Source organism: Bactrocera neohumeralis, chromosome 2 (assembly GCF_024586455.1).
Source record: "Bactrocera neohumeralis isolate Rockhampton chromosome 2, APGP_CSIRO_Bneo_wtdbg2-racon-allhic-juicebox.fasta_v2, whole genome shotgun sequence".
NCBI lineage: Eukaryota > Metazoa > Arthropoda > Insecta > Diptera > Tephritidae > Bactrocera > Bactrocera neohumeralis.
The window spans coordinates 66,803,215-66,812,732 of NC_065919.1; the positions used below are offsets into that span (position 1 = coordinate 66,803,215).

The 9,518-nt window shown below is 32.7% G+C and overlaps 1 protein-coding gene across 2 annotated transcripts in view; it reads right to left on the reverse strand.

Annotated features, from left to right (window-relative positions):
- The window catches only part of LOC126766652 (GATA-binding factor C), a 136,844-nt gene extending 127,786 nt beyond the window's left edge, over window positions 1-9,058 (reverse strand). For both annotated transcript variants that reach the window (XM_050484406.1, XM_050484401.1), the window contains exon 1: window positions 8,092-9,058. The gene's annotated coding sequence lies outside the window, so the exon portion shown is untranslated. The remainder of the gene's footprint in view (window positions 1-8,091) is intronic.
- Between the last annotated feature and the right edge of the window lie 460 nt (window positions 9,059-9,518).

A 9,518-nucleotide genomic window follows, 5' to 3' on the forward strand; every position in this document is an offset into this window, starting at 1 on the left:
AAACTACCTGCGGGTGTGCGAAATATTGTTTTTTCATTGCTTTTCTCCCAATTAAATTCTTTTCCGCAACTTCACATGACATTTTCATTGTTTTTGTTTTATTTTGACTGCTATATACTAATGATCCTGAAGCATACACTCCCTTTAAGGCCATTGATACACGCATAAATGCATGCGAAACTGCTTAAGAACTCATGCATACATACATGTACACACATTTGTAAGTATATACAAATAAATGTGCGTCTAATTGTCACTTGTGCCTTGCACATTTCACATTGGCAGCTAAAAATGATTAATTGTGCAGCGCCACATTTGTGGATTGTGTTCAAAAACAAAGGTAAGAGTACTCCAATGCACCACAAACACAAACACACACACCCACTTGCATACATACATATGCACAATGACACTTCACTCTCGCCATTGTCTGCTTTGTGTACATTTGCTCAGCTTGTTGGCTTTGAGATTTTTCTGAAATTTCGCCAAATTAGAAAACATTTTGTTGCACTGCCTGCGGCGCGTTGCAACAACTTGCGAAGTGTTGGTCTTTAGAATCCTTTTTCTGTTTGATTTCCTTTTTGCTTTTCAAATAAAAATGCTTGCTGTGACACCAGCTCTTGTGCCGCACAGTTTCTGCAGCATTATGTGACTTCGGTTGCTTGCCTCCTTTTGACCGGTTAATAAAATTGGTAACAATTATTTTTGTTTACTGTCAGTAGTGCTTAGACAATTGCAAATTAGCCCATTTTACTCTGTGTGTCTTTAATGGCACTGCAACAGTGACAAGTATTTTTGCTATTGTTTGCTGAAGTGATGCTGTCTGCGGTTTGTTGGTGTGGCAACTTGAGCGCTCTATCAACTGCATGAGGTGTTTTGTGTGTGAGAGTGTTTGTGTGGATTGGTGAGAAATCGGAAAGGCGTGAGAATGCTATACGCAGTGTGTGAGGCCTCAATTTGACAGGTTCATTTGCTGTTAATTGCTGTTGTATGAAAAGTATTTGAAATTCGAAAAATTGCGGCAACGATTTGCTAGTCTGAAACAAAAGAAAATTCCCTCAGCTCTACAAACATGCAAAATAAATTGTTTTTCTAAAAATTGTTTTGAAAATTGTCATAGGTCATACTTGTTAGGCATAATCCTATAAGCTCCGTGCCAATGCTGCCTCCAAGTCTCCCAAATGTTTCAAATTGATTATTCATTTCCGCTTGCTTTAAACGGTATATTTAATCACTTTGCTTGTTTATCTAAGTAATCTAGCACTCGATTCAATCATAAATAGCAGAGATTAGAAAATAAAGCGGATGTGACATGTGCACAAACAATTGTGGACTTTGTTTTTGGTCTGATAAGGTAAATTTTACTTAAACAAAAAGAGTAACTTTTGGTTAATACAAAATCGATTTTATGTATTTTGAAAAAAAAAAAATTTTTTATGAAAGTAAAAATCGCGTTTTCTTTTTAAATTCTGGAAAAAATAAATTTGGAATTTTGAATAACATATACCGCTTTGCAAAAAAATTTAAAATATTTTATGGAATTAGTAAAAAAAATATATTTGATTAAAAAAAGAAATACTTAAGAAATATATAAATTTGAAAGAAAATTAAATATTAATTGAATTAAAAAAACAACAAAATTATTTTATTCATAAATTATAAACAATTAATAAAAAAAATATATAAATCTGCAGAAAGACACCGTAAAATTTACTACTTTGCAAAAAAAAAATATTTTATTAAAAAATAAATATTAAAAAATTAAATAAATCTGAAAAACACAAAAAAATTAAATGAATTAACGAAAAAAAAAATTATTTCATTTATAAATTGTAAATAATTATAAGTATATACATACATATATAATATAGAAATCTGTATAAAGACACCGAAAAATTTACTACTTTGCAAACAAATTTAAATATTTTATGGAATTAATAAAAAAAATATTTTATTAAAAAATAAATATTCAAAAATTATATAAATCTGAAAAAAGCGAAAAAAATTAAAAAAAAATAGTTTATTCGCAAATTATAATTATTAAAAAAAGAGTATAGAAATCTGCAGAAAGAAACCACAAAATTTACAGCTTTGCAAAAAAATTTAAAATATTTGAAGCAATTAAAATTTGTAAATCTTGTAGAATTGGTTAGTACTGATAAAAAGTAACAATAAAATTTTTTTATATTATTATATTAAGCTGCAAATTAAAGTAAAATATATTAAATCCAAACAATGATACCAACAATTTTTAATTATTTTCCAAAGCTGTTACAAATGAAGCTAGACGATATTTTTATATGAAAAATATGATAATTTATTATATTACAAATGCGTATATATCAAAAATTGAAAAAAAATTCAACAACAACAAAAAATATTTTAAACAAACTTTTGCTCAATATTTTGTAGTTTTTAGGATAAAGTGTGATTTTTAGCAAAGAAAATTTTTGCTCCAAATAAAAAAAGTTTGTTGGTAACTCCTAAACATTTTTAGTAGCGTTCAATTCTATGAAAATTAACGCTCGCTACAAAAATAACTACGTACATACATATGTAGTAAATAGCAAGAAATAATGTCACCTGAAATACAAATCAAAACACTTTTCATAAGTTTACAGGCGAAGGAAAAACGAAACCACTCAGTTTGGAACAATTGGTTATACAATGATTATGTATTGGTTATAAAATGGTTATATGTATATTGGTTATATCTGATAGCGGCAGCTGAAATTTATATTGCACATACATACATATAACTATGTGATGTGAAGTAATTAATCGTAAGCAATAAAAAACTCAACTTCGATTTTTTTGATGTTGCGTGGTTTTGCATTTTAGGTGACGATGTGTGATACTTCGGCTTTTAAAATACTTTTTTCGAATTTCTAAATTAGTTGGTTTTTGAAAAAAAAATTTTGATTTAAAGTAGTAACACATTATTCAGATATAACTGTGTGTATATTACACTAACAACAAGCAACAAAATGGTTATATCAATATCTACTTATAGTAAAATATTTATAAAAAAATTTAAAGCAAAATTGAAAATTGTTTTTTTTTATGATTTTTGAATAATTTAGTAGAAATTTATTACATAAAAAATTTTTGCTAATGCTAAAACTGACTTTATTCTAAATATTAAGAGTTATATGAATTTACTTCTGCTTTTGACAGGAAAATTGTTCACAAATAAAAAATAATAATCAAACCATATTAATTTCCAAACTATTTTCCGCTTTAAAAAATATTTAAAAGAAATTAATAATGATTTTTTTTACTTATATAAAAGTGTAAGAAAGCAAAATGATTTTACCAATATTTAAAATAAAATGTCTCTCAAAACTGAAAGCGTTCAAGCGGCAAATAGGTAATATGAAAAAAAAGTTATCAAAAAATAATAATTTGTTAACAATTTTTCGCCTGCAAAAATATTTTAAAGAAATTAATAATATTTTTTTTTTTACTTATATGCATAAATGTGTAAAAAAGCAAAAATTATTTTATCTATATTTAAATTTACCAAAACTCAACCCTGCAATGCAAATTTTATATCAAAAAAAGCCGTCCTTTACTCATTCTATTTGCAACTATATTCGATACCTTTAAATAATCAAAATAAATGTTCATAAATCTCATGTCTTCCGACCGCACCACAAGCTTCTCGATTTTTGACGCTATCACCCATTCCGCTACTGCACAATTAATACTATTGTTTCATTATCGATCATCGGCAATTTTATCAGCGCCCAAAACTCGTTAAGCCAAATCAATCAGTGATGAAAAATTTAATTTGATAAAAATGTCTTGGCATGCCTGTACATACACATTTATGTATGTGTGGCAAGAAAGCAGCTAATTGATTTACACAAAAAAGTTTATCAGTTATCAGCAAATACTCACACCAGATATGTATGTATGTATGTATACGCAAGAAGCGGGCAACAGGTTTTAAAATTTCGTCAAAGCAAGGTACAGGTGCCACAAACGCACTTATATTTATATTTGTATGAATATACATATACATATCATACATATCACACATAACACACAGCGCAGCAAAAGTCCGCACTAATCAAATATGAGAACAGGTAGCCAAATTGACAGTGACAAGAAGTGTAAATTTATCAACAACAACAACACTAACACAAGCACATCAAATTTCAAAATAAAGAAATCACACAAAAATGCTTCAAAAAATCATAAATGTATATACCATATTGCATATATAAGTACATATGTATTTGTTTTTGTAAATGGCGCTGCTTGCGCAAATTCATGTCTTCAAATTGACACTTGAGCGTGATTCAATGATTATTTGTTGTAGAAGAATTGCTAGAATTCAAAATTCTATAATATTTCTCCGGCTTGTTTGCGCACACATGGGCACAAATGTTGTTGTTGTTTGTCTAACTTGAAATATACTATTGCTGTTGTAGCTGTCGCCAATATGCTGACACGCAGTAAATGTCACCAACTTATCGCTAGTGTCAATAGTAATGTTCCCAACAAGGGTGACGAGCAAGAAGAAGCGGCAAAGTTTACTTTTGATAAGTTTCTCGCCTTCAATTTGGGAGAATTTTTAATTTTCAATTTTGTAGGCACACAGGTACATTTGCTTTCCAATGAATTGCTCCAGCAATTTGTGCGCATTGCACTCGATATTTGTCAGCGCCAAGCAATTTATCAACAAATCGTCTGCATTTGGTTTCTTATCAATGTTTTTGGTGTTGCTTTGCTTGTTTATTTTTTGTTTTTGTTAGTGGAAATGCGTCAGCCGCAATTATTGTGTTGCTAAAGGTTTTCAGTTAGGTTTCAAAAAATTATGTGTCAAAAAATTATTATTTTCTTAAACATTCATTAATAGTCTCTCAAAAATAGTGCATTTATAGTATCGCTTTTATGGAAGTCCATCGCTGTCTTGACAGCTTTATGATGGACTCAAGCTGCAGCTACTATAAAAATATATAGTTCTATTCTAGATACACACTTAGTATTTACTTCTAATTATCGAAGATTGAACGCTTGGGCAGCGACCACGAAACCTAACCTAAACTTACACCTCATACCGAAAAAGTGCAGGAAATACGGAAGCCACGAAATTTACGAAAGGGCTGACAGGCCGAACAAGACGATTTGGAATGGCTTAAGTACTTGCAGTAGCGCCAAGATCATGTGCAAGCGACCCTTAGGAACACTCGCTTGCTTCTTACTCACACGAAATGACTGCCGGACGGCTGTTGGCCTCGGAACAGATCCAACCTACTGGCATCACATGCGGTTGGACATAAGTGATAATGATACATGCAGAAATTGCAGAGAAGTTAACATGAGAGTGACGCTGGAACACCTCCTATGCCTTTGTCCAGCATTAACCAGAACTCGACTCAAGTATCTAGGCGCTTCACAGTTCAAAGGACTGTAGGAAGTATCAGACGTAGACATCAAGTCCCTTTTAAAATTGGCAAAAAAACGTTGACGTTCTGTGCGACGAATTTTTCACTTCAAATTCAACTGAAACTCCATCAGTCATTACTAAGGACCAGTACGTTTATGCCGGTGTAACCTAAAATTATACCTCAAAGCATTTGCTGCAATAATTGAGGAATGTTTTTATTTCAGAAATATTTTATGTGAAATTTTGATTTGTATCTGTTTTTGACTACTCAAATTTTGTTTGTTATTGTTGTTGTAACACCAAAACAGTTTACGCAAATAGTTTAAGCAATATTGCTGAGTTCAGAGTGATTGCCTGAATAAGCCTGATGGCGTTCAAAGGCACTACCTTTATAAAAACTGTACTCAATTTTACTTTTAGTAAAACCTTAATATATTTTCCAATTAGTTTTTTGGTGCGAAAATACGAAAATTTTTGTTGGAAAAAATATGTTTAAAAATTTCGGATTGACAATTTTTTACTACTGAAATTATGCCTTTTTGTTGTTTTAGCTTAAAAAAAGTTTACGATTTGGTACAGAAGTTATGAAAAGTCTCAAGGCTATGTTTTTGGTTCGTTATAACCTATAACTTTATGAAACTATATGAAACTCCTATATATCTGAATGCGTCCAAAGACACTGCCTTTGGCAAATCTACACTAAATTTTACTTGTTATAAACTTTTTCGAAAAAAATATTATGCTTGGTCAATATGCGATTTTGCTAGGCTTAGTGTGGCTTCATACACTTTACCATTGTTAGAAAATTAAGACACATTAAGAGTTAAGAGACTATTTTAAGACTAGAATATCAATGCACAAGTACAGGAAATATTACTAGATTGAATTCTCAAGCCAATATTTAATATAGCATATCCATGAATATCCACTTTATCATATATTTTCTTAATTAACATAAGTACAAAATAAATTATACTCTCGCAAAATTAAACAATTTATTTCTAATTGGTATTTTTTGTAGAAAAATAGACATATATTAAATAGAAAAAAGATTAAAAACCTAAATTTATTCATGTTTTATAAGTAACCAACTTAAAATAATTTTGTTTCAACGAGCAAACGAAAACGGCAAAAATATGCGAAGAAAAGCAGTTAAGTTTTTAGCATTTCTAAAGGGCAGATATATATTTTTTTAATGTGTAGAACAAGAAAAAACGTTAACTTCAGTTGCACCGAAACTATAATAACCCGCACATATGTGTATAAAATATAAGAGCTTAATTTTGAGCGGTCAGTATGGCAGCTATTATGCTATAGTTGTCCGATCTAAACAATTTCCTTGGAGCAATGGCCTTGGACAGTAATCTATGCTAAATTTCGTCAAGATATCTGGACAAATAAAAACGTTTTCACAAAACTTCTTAATTTTGAGCGTTCACTTTGTATGGTATGATATGAACAATTTCTTCAAGGATTATACCATTGACTTAGTACGTGATTCGAACCAAATTTCGTGCAAATATCTGCTTAAACAAAAGAGTTGTACATAGGTTGACATGATTTTAAAAGTTCAGTTTGTATGGCAGCTATATGCTATAGTAGTCCGATATTGATGATGCTGTCGAATGAGCGCTGCTTGAGGAGCAAAAGACGTGTGTCTCAAAAACTGTGCGACTTGTTCGTGCTATTTTGAGTGAAAAAAGTTTAATTCGATAGCAAAGCACCATAAAGACCACACAAAAGTCATCAACACATTGTTGTAGATGAGGAAAACCAATCAACAGCACTTTATGGCAAACAAGAAAAACTAACCAAGTCTCTAATCGCAAAGTGTAGTCAGTTGTCTACGTAAGCCTTGAAGCATTGAAACACGGTATCTACTTACTCTCTTCAAAATATTTGCTTATTTTAAATGAGAACTATTTCGCAAAAGCCATTTTAGACAGTTTTGCTATGCTGTGACACATGCTGAGTGTGCTTTAGATAGCTGCTGTGCCGATTAGGGCTGCTTGGGGAATTTTTTGTGAATACTAAGGGCAAAAAACTTTTTATAAACACACAAAATCGCAATTTTAATAAATTCTGTCTGTATAATTTTCTTATACGCATAGATACAGTGCTCCACAGATACATATGATATATACAAGCAATGCAATATTTCTGGTTAAAAAAGTGTTGCTTTTTGGTTTTTTTATTATAAAAAAATTTAGTTTTCTTACTATGAAAAAATTTGTTTTTTTATTAAAAAAAGTTTTGCTTTTGGCTGTTTTCTTACAAAAAAATTTGGTTTTTTCGCCGTATCATCTTACCAAATTGTGCCATGAGCGCTAGTTTCGAGTTTAAATTGAGTTTAAACACAATTATATCGACACAAAATGCTTACTCTTGAGCGGAGTAAATCATTCGGTTTGTAAGCAAAATTTTTCACTAAATTGTTGTTCCCAAAAAATAAGTCACTTCTAATTTATTTATGTAGTTTATTATTTTTTATGCAAGGCTTTAACAATAGAATTTTTTATAAAATAATTTTTTGCTGTATTAGTTTGCTTAATTGTCACTTTTCTTTGAGCAATCTCAAAACAAATTAACAGTTTGCATTAGTCTTGAAGCCGACACTCTTACAAGTGTGAAAACACAAAATTATTTATAAAAAATTAAACTTAGTTCTTTTTTTTGCTTTGCTGTACACTTACTTCAAATTAGCAGCTAATTGGCGGTTTTATTTTCAAAATTTGTTTCTGGTTTTACACTGCACATTTCCTACGTAACATTATTTAACTTGTATTTTTTTATTTGTCACTCAGCGCTTGCTTTCGATTTTTCGCTTTTTTAATTATAATTTTTGTTTACAAATTTTCATTATTTTTTTGCTCAATAATTTTCACTTTGTTTTTCTTAATTAGTTAATCTGTTTTTGACAGATTTCCGTTAACAGTCGCATATTTACGTAACACTGATAGGCATAAGCGGGCTGCTATCGCTATGCGCTTTTATCGCTCCGCCGTTAGCTTGTGTCCGTATCCGGTGCAATTATGTCCAAAAATATCGTCAAATTTGCGTAGATAAACTGCGGCAATTGTGCGCGCGCAAATACACCTACACAACCGCACACTGACACCTACACACACGCACACACACACCTTTGGACGCGTGTGTATGGCTTTTAAGCAGAAAATAAAATACGCGCAATCCTTAAACGCGCGCACAAAAGTTATCTTTTTCGCGCTAATATCCGCAGCGTAACGTTGCGCTCGACGCGACAATACGCGTTCTTATTTTACTTACAACAAATCGAAGCAATACGCAGCGAACGAAATACCGTCGTTGGCTTTGCGGGCGCAATATGTGCTTTCTGCCGACGCATTTGGCTAAAAAGAATTACCAGCTAGCGCCAATTAAGCTTGGTTTCGGCCAACCTTATTGTTATTATTCACTTTTTGTGCACACTCTGCGGTAAGCTAAGAGAGTGCGCGGAGGCGCGCGCGGTTTGTGTCACTATGTGTAATGTTGGAGCAAAAGCTTTTAGCCGCTTGGCGGACACTAGTAATGCACGCGTTAGCAACGGAAAATGTAAATGTAAAACGCACGCACGCACGAATTCGACGACGCAAAACGGTTGAAAGAGCTTTCGAGCGCTACACACACGCCAATAACACACTAGTAAACACGTCAACGGTCGCAGACCAACTGAATTCAGGAAAAACACGAGACGGCACGAAAGAGATGACAAACAAAACCTGCCGTCGCGGCAACAGCAGCGCACACATGCAGCGGCGCTTGTGTGAGTGCAGCGACAATAAGCAATGGTGTGTGTTGAAGTGAATGCCGTTGTTGGCTGGCTGGCTGGCTGGATGACAGCTACAGCAACAACAAGCGCGCGCCTTGGCTTGCCCAACGGACGGTGGTGGGTTGGGTTGTCGCGTCAATTTATTGAGTGCGCGCGTGTGTGCGCCTGTTCTAGTCTGCTCTGCGCGGTAATGGTTGCTCGCTGAGCGAAAGCGACGTTGTGCTGGCGCGCTCACAGGCGCGCTGCAGTGCGAGTGCGAGTGAGTAGTCGCTAATTGGCAGGAAAGTAATGCGCGCTCCTTATACAGAGCGCCAATGTCGCTGAGTGAGTGGC